Source organism: Coregonus lavaretus, assembly GCF_964263955.1.
Source record: "Coregonus lavaretus genome assembly, chromosome: 12".
NCBI lineage: Eukaryota > Metazoa > Chordata > Actinopteri > Salmoniformes > Salmonidae > Coregonus > Coregonus lavaretus.
The window spans coordinates 4,372,130-4,394,567 of NC_139999.1; the positions used below are offsets into that span (position 1 = coordinate 4,372,130).

At 43.0% G+C, this 22,438-nt stretch overlaps 1 pseudogene across 1 annotated transcript in view; it reads left to right on the plus strand.

Annotated features, from left to right (window-relative positions):
* LOC311138293 (metabotropic glutamate receptor 7-like) overlaps nucleotides 1-22,438 on the plus strand; it is a 252,959-nt pseudogene that overhangs the window by 94,695 nt on the left and 135,826 nt on the right. Inside the window, exon 5 of the transcript in view lies at nucleotides 1,564-1,701. The product of the transcript in view is annotated as a metabotropic glutamate receptor 7-like (transcript). The remainder of the gene's footprint in view (nucleotides 1-1,563; nucleotides 1,702-22,438) is intronic.

A 22,438-nucleotide genomic window follows, 5' to 3' on the forward strand; every position in this document is an offset into this window, starting at 1 on the left:
TCACAACACAACTGATTTGCTCAAACGCATTAAGAAGGAAATAAATTCCACAAATTAACTTTTAACAAGGCACACCTGTTAATTGAAATTCATTCCAGGTGAAGCTGGTTGACAGAATGGCAAGAGTGTGCAAAGCTGTCATGAAGGCAAAGGGTGGCTACTTTGAGGAATCTCAAATATAAAATACATTTTGATTTTATAACACTTTTTTTGGTTACTACATGATTCCATATGTGTTATTTCATAGTTTTGATGTCTTCACTATTATTCTACAATGTAGAAAATAGTAAAAATAAAGAAAAATCCTGGAATGAGTAGGTGTGTCCAAAATTTTGACTGGTACTGGTAATTTTTAGCTAAACCGGTGGGGCTCAAAACAGGTAGGCCTCTGCCTCACCTGCCCAGAATGACGGGTCGCCACTGTCTGAAATAGAAAAATAACAAACTAGCAAAAGATGCAAACACTTGTTCTCTGTTCCAGAAGCTGTCATGTTGATGCAAGCTCAGGCAAGATGGAAGAGTTCTACTGAAATACTCATCAGCTTTTATTACTGACACTTGCAATGGAACCAGACAGGGAATTAAAATATGTCCTAAAATAGTGGTTTCACGGGGTCTGTTTCAGCAGGGGAAACAGGAGCAATAGGAACTGGACCAATATAAAGCTTGAAGGTAAAGTGTCCTACATAATAATGCAAACAGTGTCTAAATAAAAACAACATGTGATGCCTTTTTCTATATATAATATAATATGCCTTTTTCTATATCAGCAGCGGATGGTTAGACCTGTTCTAAGACTTGTTCTAAGACTTGTCTAAGACTTGTCTAAGACTTGTTCTAAGACTTGTTCTAAGACTTGTTCTAAGACTTGTCTAAGACTTGTCTAAGACTTGTTCTAAGATGTGTCTAAGACCTGTCTAAGACTTGTTCTAAGACCTGTTCTAAGACTTGTTCTAAGACTTGTCTAAGACTTGTCTAAGACTTGTTCTAAGACTTGTTCTAAGACTTGTTCTAAGACTTGTCTAAGACTTGTCTAAGACTTGTTCTAAGACTTGTTCTAAGACTTGTTCTAAGACTTGTTCTAAGACTTGTTCTAAGAATTGTCTAAGACTTGTTCTAAGACTTGTCTAAGACTTGTTCTAAGACTTGTTCTAAGACTTGTTCTAAGACTTGTTCTAAGACTTGTTCTAAGACTTGTCTAAGACTTGTCTAAGACCTGTTCTAAGACTTGTCTAAGACTTGTCTAAGACCTGTTCTAAGACTTGTTCTAAGACTTGTCTAAGACTTGTCTAAGACTTGTTCTAAGATGTGTCTAAGACTTGTTCTAAGACTTGTTCTAAGACTTGTCTAAGACTTGTTCTAAGACTTGTTCTAAGACTTGTCTAAGACTTGTCTAAGACCTGTTCTAAGACTTGTTCTAAGACTTGTCTAAGACTTGTCTAAGACTTGTTCTAAGATGTGTCTAAGACTTGTTCTAAGACTTGTCTACGACTTGTCTAAGACTTGTTCTAAGACTTGCTCTAAGATGTGTCTAAGACTTGCTTATCTGTCTTTTATTTCCAGGGTTTGATGCCTACTTCACGTCACGGACGCTGGAGAACAACAGGAGAAATGTGTGGTTTGCAGAATACTGGGAGGAGAACTTCAACTGTAAACTGATGAGCTCCTCTAAGAAGGAAGACACCAGCAGGAAATGCACAGGTAGCCATTTTTGTTTATGCACTTTACAAGGCTGTACCCCCTAAATATTGGCACATGATAGATTCCTGAGCACTTATTAACAACGTTATACTTTATTACCCTAAACATTTGAACTCTTTATATGGCATGCTAGTAGGCCAACGATAGGATCCGTACCACACTGCAGTGGTGTTTGCCCTGTTCTCGGAATACCCCTTGGTGATATTTTATTCTGCACTCTGCAAGGATGTGCAGTAACCCCCACAGGGCTGTTAGGGTAACCGTATTACCCCCACATCGGCAGTAATGAGTCATGATGGCAGTCAAATTCCAGTGACCATTAGTCACAGTAATTAGGCTTCTCCAAGCTCTGATGCTGCTGATGGTCATTAGTAGCCTACCAAACTTGCTAACTGCCTGGTAAGCAGCGCTCTATTGTCCCCGTAATTACCCTGACATCAATGCAAATGTAATCGAAAATCTAATCAAACAGTTCATGAGAGCCCCATGAGCTCATGTTGCGCAACATTTCTATATTGCGTGAGAAAACAGTGGTCTCTATTAAAAAGAGGAGGATCCTTTCAGCTCTCTACTATATTTATTTCTCAACTTTCCTAACATTCAATCAATCAATCAAATGTATTTATAAAGCCCTTTTTACACCAGCATTTGTCATAAAGTGCTATACAGAAACCCAGCCTAAAACCCCAAACAGCAAGCAATGCAGATGTAGAAGCACGGTGGCTATGAAAAACTCCTTAGAAAGGCAGGAACCTAGGAAGAAACCTAGAGAGGAACCAGGCTCTGAGGGGTGGCCAGTCCTCTTCTCGCTGTGCCGGTTGGAGATTATGAGTACATGGCCAATTAAGGCCAGATTGTTCTTCAAGATGTTCAAACGTTCATAGATGACCAGCAGGGTCAAATAATAATCACAGTGGTTATAGAGGGTGCAACAGGTCAGCACCTCAGGAGTAAATGTCAGTTGGCTTTTCATAGCCAAGCATTCAGAGGTCTCGACAGCAGGTGCGGTTGAGAGAGAAAGAGAGAGAGAATACCACCAGATATAACAGACTGGCCCTAGCCCCCCGGCACATAGACTATTGCAGCGTAGATACTGGAGGCTGAGACAGTAGGGGGGGTCAGGGGACACTGTGGCCCCGTCCGACGATACCCCCGGACAGGGCCAACCAGGCAGCATATAACCCCACCGACTTTGCCAAAGCACAGCCCCCACACCACCAGAGAGATATCAACAGACCACCAACTTACTATCCTGAGACAAGGCTTAGTATAGCCCACAAAGATCTCCTCCACCGCACGAGCCTGAGGGGGCTCAAAACCGGACACATTGCTTCTCTTAACAACGGGAGTATAGCCTACCTGGCTGGCATGAAAATGAACCACGGGAAAAGCGTCCTCCAATCGCTATTTAAGTGCATAGATGACATGTATTTTTTTCCCCCTGCCCCTGTTTTGATACAGGTGCATGATAATGGTCCATTCTAAATCAAAACAAATTTCACATATATTATTTAGTATATGTAAAGACAAGATTAAATCAAGAATAGTGTTATAGGTGACAATATTAGCCTATCACTTGTGTATAACTTGTTAATGATGCCCAGCTTAAGGCAAGAAACAGTGTATGTTTTTTTTTTGCCACTTTTTTTAATTATAGTCGCGCACCTCATGTAGCCTAGCCCATAGGCCTATATATTTTGATAAGGTTTGTATCACAACTAAAATGGCCAAATAACTTCTTAAAATTAAGCACATTAATCTGCTTTACAAGGGGTGTAGAGCCTAACTGGCATACAGACGTAAGCAGCGCGTGAATTTCAAGTTTGGGGAAGATAATTATTTTAAAAAGCACTATATGCATAATGCATTTGTGGTCTCTTTTGAGAATGGTGTTTTCCTGCTAATGGAACATGCACACTTATAGTCTACTGTCATGCTGCGCATTGCTGCGCTTATAATGTGAAGAAATAGCCTAATAGTTTATCAACATTTTAAGCTGAACGTTCTGATCTGTTGCGTCAGCCTCACTGCGTAAAAACGTTTTGGACTATGTTTGGAATATATATTTCTTGCACAGAATAGAATAGGTCAACTTTTGTATTATGGGGGATGGTATATTGACATAGGCTAGTGCTTTTGCTGTTCGTAAGGCCTACTCATATTGTTGGCTGACGAAAAGTAAATGTGGACAGTTCTTCCAATATCTACAATATGCGCCGCGCGCAGTTGCGTCCCCAATGTGTCTGTCTTCACTTGTAGCCTGTGAGAAAGACCCGATCACGTGACTGAGAGCCATGTGAGTGTGATAGGCTTTGGCATGCAGCTGGGAGAAGGGTATTATAATTATTATATTCAGCCCAAGGGCACAACGGCCACTGGCCGCAATAGGCATGGATTATTTTAGGGGGCATTACGGCCACACAAAGGGGATGCAGCCAAGAAATTCGAGGCATTATCAAGTGCTTGTCAAATTGTGAATGAGAGACTGATGAAGTGTGTGCAGCCTGCGCAAAAAAACTAAGCAGAGCTCATGCCTTTCCTGCAACTTTTTTCAAATCATCATCACAGTCGAATCATGCAGCCTTAGAATGTATTAAAAATCTAAACATATAGCCCAACATTTGTATCACAACTAAAGTTACGTAAATAACTCTAAATTAAGCATATGGGAGTACCAGTTTCTTTGTTAACCGCTCAACACAGAATCTATGCATATCCTTTCTATTTTATTCAGTTATGTTCAATTGTATTTTTCATACTATAAAATAGTATAAAATAATGCCAAGGACTTCTTAGCAAATCTTGTCTGCTAAATGAACTAGTGTAGCCCACAGCCATATGGCATAGCCAGATCAGGACCTAACATAAGGACAACTCAGAGTACGCTATTCTGTTCTTCTGAAATAGACTACATTTTCTTCATATCATGTTTCTTTAGACCTGTCTAAAATAAATCATGGATTTATTGTGATGGTGTAGGGTATATTACATGGATTTAGTAGACTTTTTTAAATGTAGATGTTCCAAAGGTCTGCATCAGTGGCTTGTAGGCTATGAGTGGAAGCCAGGAGATGCTAAATGTGTTTATGTTAATTAACGATCAATTACCCTGAGACTGCCAGTTATTTGCTTGACATTCACCGGCTGACAAAAAAAAAAAAAATCGCAGATCACTGCCCACCAAACAACGTTCAGGTTTTCACCCCATCCTATTATCCTATTACATTAGAATGCGACACCATGAAGAAGAGCTCGTCTGAGCTGAGCCCTTCCACCTCCCTGCTATGGGTTATGCATCCCAAATCACATCCTATTCCTAATGTAGTGCACTACTTTTGACGAGACTCCTGTGGGCCCTACATAGGGAATAGCCGTTTGAGACACAGAAGACACTTTTATCCAAAAGCGACATACAGTCATGCCAACTTAGTCATACATAATGCTGCGCTTTAGTCATACCTAGTCCCGTCTACCGTGGTAGCTGAGGGCATGCACCCTCGTGCTCTCATTGAAAACAATGAAATCCGGTTTGCCGTCTACCGTCGTACCATCTAAACGCAGCATACTGAGAGACCCATAAAAAGACAGCTACAGTTGAAGTCGGAAGTTTACATACACTTAGGTTGGAGTCATTAAAACTCGTTTTTCAACCACTCCACAAATTTCTTGTTAACAAACTATAGTTTTGGCAAGACATTTAGGACATCTACTTTGTGCATGACACCAGTAATTTTTCCAACAATTGTTTACAGACAGATTATTTCACTTATAATTCACTGTATCACAATTCCAGTGGGTCAGAAGTTTACATACACTAAGTTGACTGTGCCTTTAAACAGCTTGGACAATTCCAGAAAATGATGTCATGGCTTTAGAAGCTTCTGATAGGCTAATTGACATCATTTGAGTCAATTGGAGGTCTAACTGTGGATGTATTTCAAGGCCTACCTTCAAACTCAGTGCCTCTTTGCTTGACATCATGGGAAAATCAAAAGAAATCAGCCAAGACCTCAGAAAAAAAATGTAGACCTCCACAAGTCTGGTTCATCCTTGGGAGCAATTTCCAAACGCCTGAATGTACCATGTTCATCTGTACAAACAATAGTACGCTAGTATAAACACCATGGGACCACGCAGCCGTCATACCGCTCAGGAAGGACACACGTTCTGTCTCCTAGAGATGAATATACTTTGGTGCGAAAAGTGCAAATCAATCCCAGAACAACAGCAAAGGACCTTGTGAAGATGTTGGAGGAAACAGGTACAAAATAATCTATATCCACAGTAAAACGAGTCCTATATCGACATAACCTGAAAGGCCGCTCAGCAAGAAAGAAGCCACTGCTCCAAAACCGCCATAAAAAAGCCAGACTACGGTTTGCAACTGCACATGGGGACAAAGATCGAACTTTTTGGAGAAATGTCCTCTGGTCTGATGAAACAAAAATAGAACTGTTTGGCCATAATGACCATTATTATGTTTGGAGGAAAAAGGGGGTAGCTTGCAAGCCAAAGAACACCATTCCAACCATGAACCACGGGGGTGGCAGCATCATGCTGTGGGGGTGCTTTGCTGCAGGAGGGACTGGTGCACTTCACAAAATAGATTGCATCATAAGGAAGGAAAATGATGTGGATATATTGAAGCAACATCTCAAGACATCAGTCAGGAAGTTAAAGCTTGGTCGCAAATGGGTCTTCCAAATGGACAATGACCCCAAGCATACGTCCAAAGTTGTGGCAAAATGGCTTAAGGACAATAAAGTCAAGATATTGGAGTGGCCATCACAAAGCCCTGACCTCAATCCTATAGAACATTTGTGGGCAGAACTGAAAAAGCGTGTGTGAGCAAGGAGGCCTACAAACCTGACTCAGTTACACAAGCTCTGTCAGGAGGAATGGGCCAAAATTCACCCAACTTATTGTGGGAAGCTTGTGGAAGGCTACCTGAAATGTTTGACCCAAGTTAAACAATTTAAAGGCAATTTTTACCAAATACTAATTGAGTGTATGTAAACTTCTGACCCACTGGAAATGTGATGAAAGAAATAAAAGCTGAAATAAATAATTCTCTCTACTATTATTCAGACATTTCACATTCTTAAAATAAAGTGGTGATCCTAACTGACCTAAGACAGGGAATTGTTAGTAGGGTTAAATGTCAGGAATTGTGAAAAACTGAGTTTAAATGTATTTGGCTAAGGTGTATGTAAACTTCCGACTTCAACTGTACCTCCAGCATACAAGCAAAACAACTTCAGCGAAAGCCAGTACATGCTGTATAAACAAACACAATTAAAGGATGAGTACTTTATTAATTAACATTTTACATTTTAGTCATTTAGCAGACGCTCTTATCCAGAGCGACACACAGTTAGTGAGTGAATACATTTTTCACACTGGCCCCCTGTGGGCAATGAACCCACAACCCTGGCGTTGCAAGCGCCATGATCTACCAACCGAGCTACACGGGACTACAGAAGACACTTTTATCCAAAGCGACATACAGTCATAAATAACACGAATAACAATCTTAAAACCTTAACCCCATAATAAGCATGACTGCTGTATATTGGCTGAACAACAACTATAAATCTGCTGTTTTTTCTATATGTAGGCGGGAAACTCAGGAAGGGTTTCTCTTTGTTTCTCTAATGTGAAGGATTTTTTTTTTGCGTTATTTGTAATTGATTCTATACATAATGTTTCTGCCACCGTCTCTTATGACCAAAAAATACCTTCTGGATATCAGGACAGCGATTACTCAACTCGTATTGGACAAAGATTTTTTCTCCAAATAAATTGGACGACCTAAGATTACGGTTATCCTACCAACGGGACATTAAAAACTGTAATATCTTATGTTTCACCGAGTCGTGGCTGAACGACGACATGGATAACATACAGCTGGCGGGATATACGCTACATCGGCGGGATAGAACGGCTGACTCCGGAAAGACAAGGGGTAGAGGTCTGTGTATATTGGTTAAAAACAGCTGGTGCATAAAATCTAATACTAAGGATGTCTCGAGGTTCTGCTCGCCTGATTTAGAATGCCTCATAATAAGCTGTAGACCACACTATTTACCAAGAGAGTTTTCATCTATATTTTTTCGTAGCTGTCTACTTACCACCGCAAATCGATGCTGGCACTAAGACCGCACTCAAGGAGATGTATGCTGCCATAAGCAAACAATACAGTTACCAACCAGAGCTGTCGCTCCTAGTGGCCAGTGATTTTAATGCAGAAAAACTCAAATCCGTTTGACCTCATTTCTACCAGAATGACACCTGTGCAACTAGAGGCGAAACATCTCTAGATCACTTTTAGTCCACACACAGAGACTCATCCAAGGCCCTCCCTCACCCTCCCTTTGGCAAACCAGACCATAACTATATCCTCCTGCTTCCTGCTTACAAACAAATACTCGAACAGGAAGTATCAGTGACTAGCTCGATACGGAAGTAGTCAGGTGAAGCGGATGCTAAGCTATAGGACTGTTTTGGTAGCACAGACTGGAATATGTTCCCGGGATTCATGCGATGGCGTTGAAGAAGTTTATCACGTCAGTCACCAGCTTCATTAATTAGTGCATCGACGACGTCGTCCCCCACAATGACCTTACATGCATATCCCAACCAGACGCCGTGGATTACAGGCAACATCCGCACTGAGCTAAAGGCTAGAGCTGTCGCTTTCAAGGAGCGGGACACTAATCTGGTTGTAAGGCCTTCGACGAACGCAAACACACACTTTTCATTCTCTTTCACGCTCTTCAAATACGCTGCTGCTACTGTGTTGACTATCTATCCAGATTGCCTGGTCACGTTTACCCCTACCTACATCTACAGTGCGTTCAGACTCCTTGACTTACAGCCTTGTTCTAAAATGGATTAAATTGTTTTTTCCCCTCATCAATCTACACACAACACCCCATAATTACAAAGCCAAAACTGGTTTTTAGATGTATTTGAAAATGTATAAAATAAAATGAAATATGTATATACAGTCCAGTCAAAAGTTTGGACACACCTACTCATTCAATGGTTTTTCTTTATTTTTTAAAAATCTTTACATTGTAGAATAATAGTGAAGACATCAAAACTATGAAATAACACACATGGAATCATGTAGTAACCACAAAAGTGTTAAACAAAGCAAAATATATTTTATATTTTAGATTCTTCAAATAGCCACCCTTTGCCTTGATGACAGCTTTGCACACTCATTGTCTGAGAGCGGGCTTGGTTTTTGCTCTGACATGCACTGTCAACTGTGGGACCTTATATAGACAGGTGTGTGCCTTTCCAAATCATGTCCAATCAATTGAATTTACCACAGGTGGACTCCAATCAAGTTGTAGAAACATCTCAAGGATGATCAATGGAAACAGGATGCACCTGAGCTGGAGTCTCATATCAAAGGGTCTAAATACTTATGTAAATAAGGTATTTTTGTTTTTTTCTTTGTAATACATTTGCAAAAGTTTCTAAAAACCAGTTTTTACTTTGTCATTATAGGGTATTATGTGTAAATTAATGAGGAAATTGTTTTATTTAATCCATTTTAGAATAAGGCTGTAACATTACAAGATGTGGAAAAAGGGAAGGGGTCTGAATACTTTCCGGATGCACTGTACATATTCCCTCGTTTACCTTGTACCCTTTCACATTGACTCTGTGCCGGTACTCTTTGTACTCTCTTTGCCTCGTTATTGTTATTTTATTGTGTTACTATTTTGTTTTTTTATTTTTAGCAAATTGATCTTACTTTTTAACTCTGCATTGTCAGGAAAGGGCCATTTCACGGTGAAGTCTACACCTGTTGTATATGGCATGTGACAAATCATATTTGATTCAATTTTTTTTGTTAAACAAACACAATCTTTAAAGGGCTACTTGATTAATTAACAATAACCATGATGAACATCTACCTCCAGATGAAAAACAATAAGTCAGAAGTATGTTGAATAACAGTCTAAAGCAGGCACATTAATTAACATGAAAACATGAGTAACCATGTCCTAATCACCAAGACAGAAAAAGCCAGTATTACCGCAAAAAAATTGAAGAGGAAAGTAGAAGGGGGAGAAAGTAAGGAACTTGTCTGTCGGCCCTGCATTAAATAACATAATTGGTTAAAGAAAATTGTGATAAATAGAAATGTATACCAGTTTCATTTAAGGACCAAAGGATTGACAGCCGTCCCATATAGATTGCAAAATAGCTGGGAAGAGATTTTTGACGTACCGATTCCATGGCAAAGTGTTTATGAACTGATATGCAAAACGACACCGGATTCAAAACTTATATTTTTCAACTTAAATTATTATATAAAATTCTTGCTACCAATAGAATGTTATTTATATGGGGGATACAATCTTCCCAGCTCTGCAGATTTTGCTGCGAAGAGACAGAATCAATCAATAGATCATTTGTTTTGGTACTGTCCATTTGTAGCTTGTTTTTGGACACAGGTCCAGGAATGGCTAAAGGATTGCAATATTTACCTGGAGCTAACCCTGCAGATAGCACTACTGGGTGATCTGAAAAGACATAGTCAATCGATCAATAATATAATAATACTTTTAGCAAAAAAGTTTATTTTCAATTTACGATCTGTAGAAACAATGAGAATAGAATGGTTCAGAACTTTTGTAAAACATCACAGTACAGTAGAAAAATATATAGCAAATAGAAATCCAATATGGATGGTGTTAAGAGATAGATGGGTGGTGTTGAATGGAGTTGAAGGATGGGACTAATAACAACTAACAACAACAAGATAACTAATGTAAAGCATACTGTGTCCATAATAAGTATATAGGTTGTTGGTTGAGAGCTTTTGTGAAATAGCACAGTTAGAAAAATATGGCATATAGAAGCAAACCAGATGGACATCATGAAAATGATCGGAGGAAGTTCAGGAGTAAAAACAAACAAAATATAATTATTGTAGAATTTGACTGTGTCCATAAAATGTATATAGTATGTATGGGCTGGAAGTAGAGGCCTAAGCGTTGTTGTTCACTAGTTTACTCCAATTGGGGAAGGGTGGTGGGGTTGGAAAGTAATGAAGGGAAATATAATTTAAAAAAGGATGTGTGTGTGTTTGTGTGTGTATGTATGAGTAAATGTGTGTGTGTATATGTGTATGTATATATATGTGTATATGTGTATGTATATATATATATATTTGCGAGAAAAAAAAAACATATGGGGGATTGGAAGTGATGCAGACAATTACATTGATGGAAGTTACAATCTGTCTGAAATATTAAAGCTGATCTACCCCCGTAAAAAAAAAAAAAAAAAAAATAACACTAATTTCCCTCATAAAAATGCAAATCAATTGATACAATTTTTGACATGCGTTTTTCTGGATATTTTTGATGTTATTCTGTCTCTCACTGTTCAAATAAACCTACCATTAAAATTATAGACTGATCATGTCTTTGTCAGTGGGCAAACGTACAAAATCAGCAGGGGATCAAATACTTTTTTCCCTCACTGTATGTACGTGTTTATGCATATATATATATATATACAGCTCTGGAAAAAATTAAGAGACCACCGCAAAAATATAAATTTCTCTGGATTTACTATTTATAGGTATGTGTTTGGGGTATTATTGGGAGGTGGGGGAGAGATGCAGAAGGTGGGGATAGAGGGGAGAGCCTGGTCTGGTGGTGATCGGGAGGGAGGGGAGAGCCTGGTCTGGTGGTGATCGGGAGGGAAGGGAGAGATGGAGAAGGTGGGGATAGAGGGGAGAGCCTGGTCTGGTGGTGATCGGGAGGGAGGGGAGAGATGGAGAAGGTGGGGATAGAGGGGAGAGCCTGGTCTGGTGGTGATCGGGAGGGAAGGGAGAGATGGAGAAGGTGGGGATAGAGGGGAGAGCCTGGTCTGGTGGTGATCGGGAGGGAGGGGAGATAGTGGTCTCGTGTTTCCAGTGAAGGAGGGGAGACTGGGGTCTTGTGTTTCTAGTGAAGGAGGAGAGATTGGGGTCTTGTGTTTCTAGTGAAGGAGGAGAGATTGGGGTCTGGTGTTTCCAGTGAAGGAGGAGAGATTGGGGTCTGGTGTTTCCAGTGAAGGAGGAGAGATTGGGGTCTGGTGTTTCCAGTGAAGGAGGAGAGATTGGGGTCTGGTGTTTCCAGTGAGGGAGGGGAGATTGGGGTCTGGTGTTTCCAGTGAGGGAGGGGAGATTGGGGTCTGGTGTTTCCAGTGAAGGGAGGGGAGATTGGGGTCTGGTGTTTCCAGTGAAGGGAGGGGAGATTGGAGTCCTTCGTTTCATTTGAAAGGAATCTAGACAGTCAATCAGTGGACGACCAGGTGGGATGGGCTAGCCACTACATTGCTAATATACCCGAGGTATTCTAAGCCTGTTATTTTCCTCTCCTGTCCTACATTAAGTACCAACCCTCCTCCTCTCTATTGGGTTATTACATGTTGGCTTGTTAGCTACTAGCACCGCCTCTCTCTTTAACGACATAATGAGATGATTAGGAAGAGATGATTAGGACGGTGCCTTCCTCTCCCTGTGTCCCCCACGCTTCACTCAACCTGGACCAAACTGTTACTGTCTGCGTCTGAAATGGCAGCCTTTCCCCATAGGGCTCTGGTCAAACGTAGTGTACCATATAGGGAATAGTTTTCCATTTGGGATGCAACCATCATTTTTTTCTTCATTACTGTTTTTTTTCTCATCACATTTCTGGCTACGGAAGATTTTTGCTGCCATAGAAAACAAAGGCCAGCAATAATCTTCTGTACCTGGCTGCCCAACAGCGGTAATAGATATATTATTACCCTCTGTTTGGTGGTTTTAAAGAGTGGCTTCTGGTTGGGGTATGTACGTACGGTCACTGTGGGGACGACGTCATCGATGCACTTATTGATGAAGCCAGTGACTGATGTGGCGTACTCCTCAATGCTATCTGAAGAATCCCGGAACATATTCCAGTCTGTGCTAGCAAAACAGTCCTGTAGCTTAGCATCTGCGTCATCTGACCACTTCCTTATTAACCGAGTCACTGATGCTTCTTGCTTTAGTTTTTGCTTATAAGCAGGAAACAGGAGGATAGAGTTATGATCAGATTTGCCAAATGGCGGGCGAGGGAGAGCTTTGTACGCGTCTCTGTGTGTGGAGTAAAGGTGGTCTAGAGGTTATTTCCTCTGGTTGTGACATGCTGGTAGAAATTAGGTAGAACGGATTTAAGTTTCCCTGCATTAAAGTCCCCGGCCACTAGGACGCTGCTTCTGGATGAGCGTTTTCCTGTTTACTTATGGCCTTATACAGCTCATTGAGTGTGGTCTTAATGCCAGCATGGATTTGTGGTGGTAGATAGACAGCTACGAAAAATATAGATGAAAACTCTCTTGGTAAATAGTGTGGTCTACAGCTTATCATGAGGCATTCTAAATCAGGTGAGCAGAACCTCGAGACTTCCTTAGTATTGGATTTTATGCACCAGCTGTTTTTTACCAATATACACAGACCTCTACCCCTTGTCTTTCCGGAGTCAGCCGTTCTATCCCGCCGATGTAGCGTATATCCCCCCAGCTGTATGTTATCCATGTAGTCGTTCAGCCACGACTCGGTGAAACATAAGATATTACAGTTTTTAATGTCCCGTTGGTAGGATAACCGTAATCTTAGGTCGTCCAATTTATTTTCCAATGATTGAACATTGGCTAATAGGATTGATGGAAGAGGCAGTTTACTCGCTCCCCGTTGGATCCTTACAAGGAACTCGACCTACGTCCAAGATATCTATGTCTCTTTCTCACGCGAATGACGGGGATTTGGGCCTCGTCGGGTGTCTGTAGAATATCCTTCGCGTCCGACTCGTTGAATAAAAAATCTTAGTCCAATACGAGGTGAGTAATCGCTATCCTGATATCCAGAAGCTCTTTTTGGTCATAAGAGGCGGTGGCAGAAACATTATGTACAGAATAAATTACAAATAACGCGAAAAAACACACATAATAGTACAATTGGTTAGAGGGCTGTAACCATGTTTAAGAGGCTATACAACTGATGTATTAACATCAACTCCACTATACCATGTTTAAGAGGCTATACAGCTGGTGTATTGTAGCACCTCCCCCGCAATGTATGATTTGAAAATGAAACACAACCGTTACTGTTATTGCATTGGGGATTGGGGTTCCAGGAGAATATGGAGAGGTGGAGAAGAGAACTAAAACTGCTGCTTTTGACCCCATTTAGCCTCCCACGTTCTTCTAGTGTTTATCTTTGTCTCACAGGATGTATGTTGAATCTGAATATTCAGCAGCACCAAATAGCGAGAGAGAGAGAGAGAGGGGAGAGAGGGAGAGAGGGAGAGAGAGAGAGAGAGAGAGAGAGGGAGAGAGAGAGAGAGAGAGAGAGAGAGAGGAGGGAGAGAGAGAGAGAGAGAGAGAGAGTAGGGAAAGAGAGAGAGAGAGAGAGAGAGAGAGAGAGAGAGAGAGAGAGAGAGAGAGAGAGAGAGACAGAGAGAGAGAGCGAGAGAGAGAGAGAGAGAGAGAGGGAGAGAGAGGAGGAGAGAGAGAGAGAGAGAGAGAGAGAGAGAGAGAGAGAGAGAGAGAGAGAGAGAGAGAGAGAGAGAGAGAGAGAGAGAGAGAGAGAGAGAGAGAGAGAGAGAGAGGGAGAAATGGAGAGTAACACAGTCCTGAGAGAATAGAGGAAGCGTGACAGAGATTTCAATGCCCCTTGTCTAATGTGAAATTAGTTTGTTTGATAGGGTACACAGCCCCCCATTTGAAAAAATAAAAAAACTGTACAAGAAAGGGGTTCTTTGGCTTGTAACCATAGTGGAACCCTTTTAGGTGCTATATATACTGAACAAAAATATAAACACAACATGCAACAATTTCTAAGGTTTTACTGAGTTACAGTTCATATAAGCAAATCAGTCAATTGAAATAAATTCATTAGGCCCTAATCTATTGATTTCACATGACTGGGAATACAGATATGCATATCCTTTTTTCTTTAAAGGTAGTTTCGTGGATCAGAAAACCAGTCAGTATCTGGTGTGACGACCATTTGCCTCATGCAGCGCGACACATCTCCTTCGCATAGAGTTGATCAGCCTGTTGATTGTGTCCTGTGGAATGTTGTCCCACTCCTCTTCAATGGCTGTGCGATGTTGCTTGATATTGGCGGGAACAGGAACACGTAGTCATACACGTCAATCCAGAGCATTCAGGATCTCGTCACAGTATCTATGTGTATTCAAATTGCCATCGATAAAATGCAATTGTGTTCGATGTCCGTAGTTTATGCCTGCCCATACCATAATCCCACTGCCACCATGGGGCACTCTGTTCACAACGTTGATATCAGCAAACCTCTCGCCCACACGATGCCATACATGTGGTCTGCGGTTGTGAGGCCGGTTGGAGACGGCTTATGGTAGAGAAATGCAGTCAGCATGCCAATTGCACGCTCCCTCAAAACTTGAGACATTTGTGACGTGTTGTGTGACAAAACTGCACGTTTTAGAGTGGCCTTTTATTGTCTCCAGCACAAGGTGCACCTGTGTACTGATCGTGCTGTTTAATTAGCTTCTTGATATGCCACACTTGTCAAGTGGATGGATTATCTTGGCAAAGGAGAAATGCTCACTAACAGGGATGTAAACAAATGTCTGCTTCTTGTGCGTATGGAACATTTCTGTAATCTTTTATTTCAGCTCATGAAACATTGGACCAACGCTTTACATGTTGCATTTATATTTTTGTTCAGTGTAGAACAGTTTTTTGAAGGTTCAATTTTTGAAGGTTCTAAATGGAACCTCTATGGTGCTATAAAGAACCATTTTCTAAGGTTCTAAAAAAAAAAAAAAAAAAAAAAAAGGTTCTACAGTGCCTTGCAAAAGTATTCATCCCCCTTGTTGTTTTTCCAATTTTGTTGCATTACAACCTGTAATTTAAATGGATTTTTATTTGGATTTCATGTAATGGACATACACAACATAGTCCAAATTGGTGAAGTGAAATGAAAAAAATAACTTGTTAAAGAAAAATTCTAAAAAATTAATAACAGAAAAGTGGTGTGTGCATATGTATTCACCAATCAAACAGACTCCAACCTCTCCACAATGGCCAAGACCAGAGAGCTGTGTAAGGACATCAGGGATAAAATTGTAGACCTGCACAAGGCTGGGATGGGCTTCAGGACAATAGGCAAGCAGCTTGGTGAGAAGGCAACAACTGTTGGCGCAATTATTAGAAAATGGAAGAAGTTCAAGATGACGATCAATCACCCTCGGTCTGGGGCTCCATGCAAGATCTCACCTCGTGGGGCATCAATGATCATGAGGAAGGTTAGGGATCAGCCCAGAACTACACGGCAAGACCTGGTCAATGACCTGAAGAGAGATGGGACCACAGTCTCAAAGAAAACCATTAGTAACACACTACGCCGTCATGGATTAAAATCCTGCAGCACACGCAAGGTCCCCCTGCTCAAGCCAGCTTATGTCCAGGCCCGTCTGAAGTTTGCCAATGACCATCTGGATGATCCAGAGGAGGAATGGGAGAAGGTCATGTGGTCTGATGAGACAAAAATATAGCTTTTTGGTCTAAACTCCACTCGCCGTGTTTGGAGGAAGAAGAAGGATGAGTACAACCCCAAGAACACCATCCCAACCGTGAAGTATGGAGGTGGAAACATCATTCTTTGGGGATGCTTTTCTGCAAAGGGGACAGGATGACTGCACCGTATTGAGGGGAGGATGGATGGGGCCATGTATTGCGAGATCTTGGCCAACAACCTCCTTCCCTTAGTAAGAGCATTGAAGATGTGTCGTGGCTGGGTATTCCAGCATGACAACGACCCGAAACACACAGCCAGGGCAACTAAGGAGTGGCTCCGTAAGAAGCATCTCAAGGTCCTGGAGTGGCCTAGCCAGTCTCCAGACCTGAACCCAATAGAACATCTTTGGAGGGAGCTGAAAGTCCGTATTGTCCAGCGACAGCCCCGAAACCTGAAGGATCTGGAGAAGGTCTGTATGGAGGAGTGGGCCAAAATCCCTGCTTCAGTGTGTGCAAACCTGGTCAAGACCTACGTATGATCTCTGTAATTGCAAACAAAGGTTTCTGTACCAAATATTAAGTTCTGCTTTTCTGATGTATCAAATACTTATGTCATGCAATAAAATGCTAATTAATTACTTAAAAATCATACAATGTGATTTTCTGGATTTTTGTTTTAGATTCCGTCTCTCACAGTTGAAGTGTACCTATGATAAAAATTACAGATCTCTACATGCTTTGTAAGTAGGAAAACCTGCAAAATCGGCAGTGTATCAAATACTTGTTCTCCCCACTGTATGTATTCACACCCTTTGCTATGAAGCCCCTAAATAAGATATGGTGCAACCAATTACCTTCAGAAGTCACATAATTAGTTAAATAAAGTCCACCTGTGTGCAATCTAAGTGTCACATGATCTGTCACATGATCTCAGTATATATACAACTGTTCTGAAAGGCCCCAGAGTCTGCAACACCACTAAGAAAAGTGCACCACCAAGCAAGCGGCACCATGAAGACCAAGGAGCTCTCCAAACAGGTCAGGGACAAAGTTGTGGAGAAGCAAAGATCAGGGTTGGGTTATAAAAAAATATCAGAAACTTTGAACATCCCACGGAGCACCATCAAATCCATAATAAAAAAATGGAAAGAATATGGCACCACAACAAACTTGCCCAGAGAGGGCCGCCCACCAAAACTCACGGACCAGGCAAGGAGGGCATTAATCAGAGAGGCAACAAAGAGACCAAAGATAACCCTGAAGGAGCTGCAAAGCTCCACAGCGGAGATTGGAGTATCTGTCCATAGGACCACTTTAAGCCGTACACTCCACAGAGCTGGGCTTTACGGAAGAGTGGCCAGAAAAAAGCAATTGCTTAAAGAACAAAAGCTATGAGGGAGACTCCCCAAACATATGGAAGAAGGTACTCTGGTCAGATGAGACTAAAATTTAGCTTTTTGCCCATCTAGGAAAATGCAAAGTCTGGCGCAAACCCAACACCTCTCATCACCCCAAGAACACCATCCCCACATTGAAGCATGTTGGTGGCAGCATCATGCTGTGGGGATGTTTTTAATCGGCAGGGACTGGGAAACTGGTCAGAATTGAAGAAATGACGGATGTCGCTAAATACAAGGAAATTATTGAGGGAAACCTATTTCAGTCTTCCAGAGATTTGAGACTGGGACGGAGGTTCACCTTCCAGCAGGACAATTACATTTTACATTTTAGTCATTTAGCAGACGCTCTTATCCAGAGCGACTACAAATTGGTGCATTCACCCTATAGCCAGTGGGATAACCACTTTACAATTATACTTTTTTTTTTTTTTTTTGGGGGGGGGGGGGGGGGGTAGAAGGATTACTTTATCCTATCCCAGGTGTTCCTTAAAGAGGTGGGGTTTCAAAAATGTCTCCGGAAGGTGGTGAGTGACTCCGCTGTCCTGGCGTTGTGAGGGAGCTTGTTCCACCATTGGGGTGCCAGAGCAGCGAACAGTTTTGACTGGGCTGAGCGGGAACTATGCTTCCGCAGAGGAAGGGGAGCCAGCAGGCCAGAGGTGGATGAACGCAATGCCCTCGCCTGGGTGTAGGGACTGATCAGAGCCTGAAGGTACGGAGGTGCCGTTCCCATCACTGCTCCATAGGCAAGCACCATGGTCTTGTAACGGATGCGAGCTTCAACAGGAAGCCAGTGGAGTGTGCGGAGGAGGGGGGTGACGTGAGAGAACTTGGGAAGGTTGAACACCAGACGGGCTGCGGCATTCTGGATGAGCTGTAGGGGTTTAATGGCACAGGCGGGGAGCCCAGCCAACAGCGAGTTGCAGTAATCCAGACGGGAGATGACAAGTGCCTGGATTAGGACCTGTGCCGCTTCCTGTGTAAGGCAGGGTCGTACTCTCCGAATGTTGTAGAGCATGAACCTGCAGGATCGGGTCACCGCCTTGATGTTGGCGGAGAACGACAGGGTGTTGTCCAGGGTCACGCCAAGGCTCTTCGCACTCTGGGAGGAGGACACAACGGAGTTGTCAACCGTGATGGCGAGATCATGGAACGGGCAGTCCTTCCCCGGGAGGAAGAGCAGCTCCGTCTTGCCAGGGTTCAGCTTGAGGTGGTGATCCGTCATCCATACTGATATGTCGGCCAGACATGCAGAGATGCGATTCGCCACCTGGTTATCAGAAGGGGGAAAGGAGAAGATTAGTTGTGTATCGTCAGCGTAGCAATGATAGGAGAGGCCATGTGAGGATATGACAGAGCCAAGTGACTTGGTGTATAGGGAGAAAAGGAGAGGGTCTAGAACTGAGCCCTGGGGGACACCAGTGGTGAGAGCACGTGGTGCAGAGACAGCTTCTCGCCACGCCACTTGGTAGGAGCGACCGGTCAGGTAGGACGCAATCCAGGAGTGAGCCGCGCCGGAGATGCCCAGCTCGGAGAGGGTGGAGAGGAGGATCTGATGGTTCACTGTATCAAAGGCAGCAGACAGGTCTAGAAGGACAAGAGCAGAGGAGAGAGAGTTAGCTTTAGCAGTGCGGAGAGCCTCCGTGACACAGAGAAGAGCAGTCTCAGTTGAATGACCAGTCCTGAAACCTGACTGGTTTGGATCAAGAAGGTCATTCTGAGAGAGATAGCAAGAGAGTTGGCTAAAGACGGCACGCTCAATAGTTTTGGAAAGAAAAGAAAGAAGGGATACTGGTCTGTAGTTGTTGACATCAGTGGGATCGAGTGTTGGTTTTTTGAGAAGGGGTGCAACTCTCGCTCTCTTGAAGACGGAAGGGACATGGCCAGCGGTCAAGGATGAGTTGATCAGCGAGGTGAGGTAGGGGAGAAGGTCACCGGAGATGGTCTGGAGAAGAGAGGAGGGGATGGGGTCAAGCGGGCAGGTTGTTGGGCGGCCTGCAGTCACTAGTCGCAAGATTTTATCTGGAGAGAGAGGGGAGAAAGTAGTCAAAGCATAGGGTAGGGCAGTGTGAGCAGGACCAGCAGTGTCATTAGACTTAACAAACGAGGATCGGATGTCGTCAACCTTCTTTTCAAAGTGGTTGACAAAGTCACCCACAGAGAGGGAGGGGGGGGGGGGGGGGAGGATTCAGCAGTGAGGAGAATGTGGCAAAGAGCTTCCTAGGGTTAGAGGCAGATGCTTGGAATTTAGAGTGGTAGAAAGTGGCCTTAGCAGCAGAAACAGATGAAGAAAATGTAGAGAGGAGGGAGTGAAAAGATGCCAGGTCGGCATGGAGTTTAGTTTTCTTCCATTTCCGCTCAGCTGCCCGGAGCTCTGTTCTGTGAGCTCGCAATGAGTCATCAAGCCACAGAGCTGGAGGGGAGGACCGAGCCGGCCGGGAGGATAGGGGACACAGGGAGTCAAAGGATGCAGAAAGGGAGGAGAGGAGGGTTGAGGAGGCAGAATCAGGAGATTGGAGGGAGAAGGATTGAGCAGAGGGAAGAGATGATAGGATGGAAGAGGAGAGAGTAGTGGGAGAGAGAGAGCGAAGGTTGCGGTGGCGCGTTACCATCTGTGTAGGGGCAGAGTGAGTAGTGTTGGAGGAGAGCGAGAGAGAAAAGGATACAAAGTAGTGGTCGGAGACATGGAGGGGAGTTGCAGTGAGATTAGTAGAAGAGCAACGTCTAGTAAAGATGAAGTCAAGCGTATTGCCTGCCTTGTGAGTGGGGGGGGATGGTGAGAGGGTGAGGTCAAAAGAGGAGAGGAGTGGAAAGAAGGAGGCAGAGAGAAATGAGTCAAATGTAGACGTGGGGAGGTTGAAATCCCCCAAGACTGTGAAGGGTGAGCCATCCTCAGGAAAGGAACTTATCAAGGCGTCAAGCTCATTGATGAACTCTCCAAGGGAACCTGGAGGGCGATAGATGACAAGGATATTAAGCTTAAATGGGCTAGTGACTGTGACAGCGTGGAATTCAAATGAGGAGATAGACAGATGGGTTAGGGGAAAAATTGAGAATGACCACTTGGGAGAGATGAGGATTCCTGTGCCACCACCCCTCTGACCAGATGCTCTCGGGGTATGCGAGAACACATGGTCAGACGAGGAGAGAGCAGTAGGAGTAGCACTGTTTTCAGTGGTAATCCATGTTTCCGTCAGTGCCAGGAAGTCGAGGGACTGGAGGGTGGCATAGGCTGGGATGAAGTCAGCCTTGTTGGCGGCAGAACGGCAGTTCCAGAGGCTGCCTGAGACCTGGAACTCCAGGTGTGTGGTGCGTGCAGGGACCACCAGGTTAGAGAGGCAGCAGCCACGCGGTGTGAGGCGTTTGTGTAGCCTGTGCGGAGAGGAGAGAACAGGGATAGGCAGAGGCATAGTTGACAGGCTGCAGCAGATGGCTACAATAATGCAGAGGAGATCGGGATGAAATGAACTAAACATCAGGGAAAGGAGAGAGCAGGCCTCCCTCACCAAAAAAAAAATATATATATAACTCTCCCAACTTCCACCTCAGAAACTATAATTGTTTCACTGAACCACCCGAGTAAAACTCTCCCAACTTCCACTTTAGAAATTAGAATTGTTGTAAACTACAGCAGACTATTATCAGTAGCTGTAATTAAGTACAGAAGCTACCAACCACCTAACGTTAATGCCTCGGATGAGGTTAGAAAAACAGCTGAATGGTAGCAGCTAGCTGGCTCAATCACAGGTACTCTTAAGCATGAAATAACATTGGAAACAATTAACCATAGTTGCAAAAAGTTACCAGTAGCTACCCGCTAGCTAGCTAGCTTTGTTGGTCCAAGTAGTGGGTAGGCTAGCCTCGTGCTTCGCCGGAGTCCGCCGAATACAGTCCTTACCTACAATAATTACCTACAATAACCTTCAATAACTACCTGAGTAAGCTACCTATAATACCAAACTACAATACCAACCTACAATCTAAATACATGGTTTAAGCTTAACTCAACACCATATAAGAAGCCAAGCTTACCTTTCATAACGCAGCAACGATTAAACGTTGGGTAGCTAGCACAAAGATATTGTATTTAGCTACCACAGCCTGCTGGTAGTGTTGGCTGGCTAGCAATGGCTACTGTGTTGACTTTGTTTGAAAAACGGCGTCGCTGCGAACGAATGTAGCTGGCTAAAAGGATATTGTTTTTAGTTGCAACCGTTGCTAATAGCAACTCGCCAGCTAATCCAGGAGGTGAGTTAGCTAGCTAGCTTCGTGCTACATCCGGCACCGCCGAATACAAAAGTAACCTACAATAACTACACAACAGCTACCCACAACAGCCCACGATGCCTACCTATACTACTTAATAATATACAGCCCACGATGCCTACCTATAGTACCTAACTACAATCTAAATACATAGTTTAAGCCTTACTCGACAAAGCCCAAGCTATGTATAAAGCCAAACTGGCAGACTGCAATCAGTAGCCGAAATTAAGTACAGCAGCTACCAACCACCTAACGTTAATGATAATGAGGTTAGAAAAACAGCTGAAGGTGGCAGCTAGCTGGCTCAATTACAGGTACTCTTAAGCGTGAAATAACATTGGAAACAGCTAACCACAGTTGCTAAAAGTTACTGGTAGCTACCCGCTAGCTAGCTAGCTTTGTTGGTCCAAGTAGTGGGTAAGCTAGCCTCGTGCTCCGCCGGGGTCCGCCGAATACAGTCCTTACCTACAATAATTACCTACAATAACCTTCAATAACTACCTGAGTAAACTACCTATAATACCTAACTACAA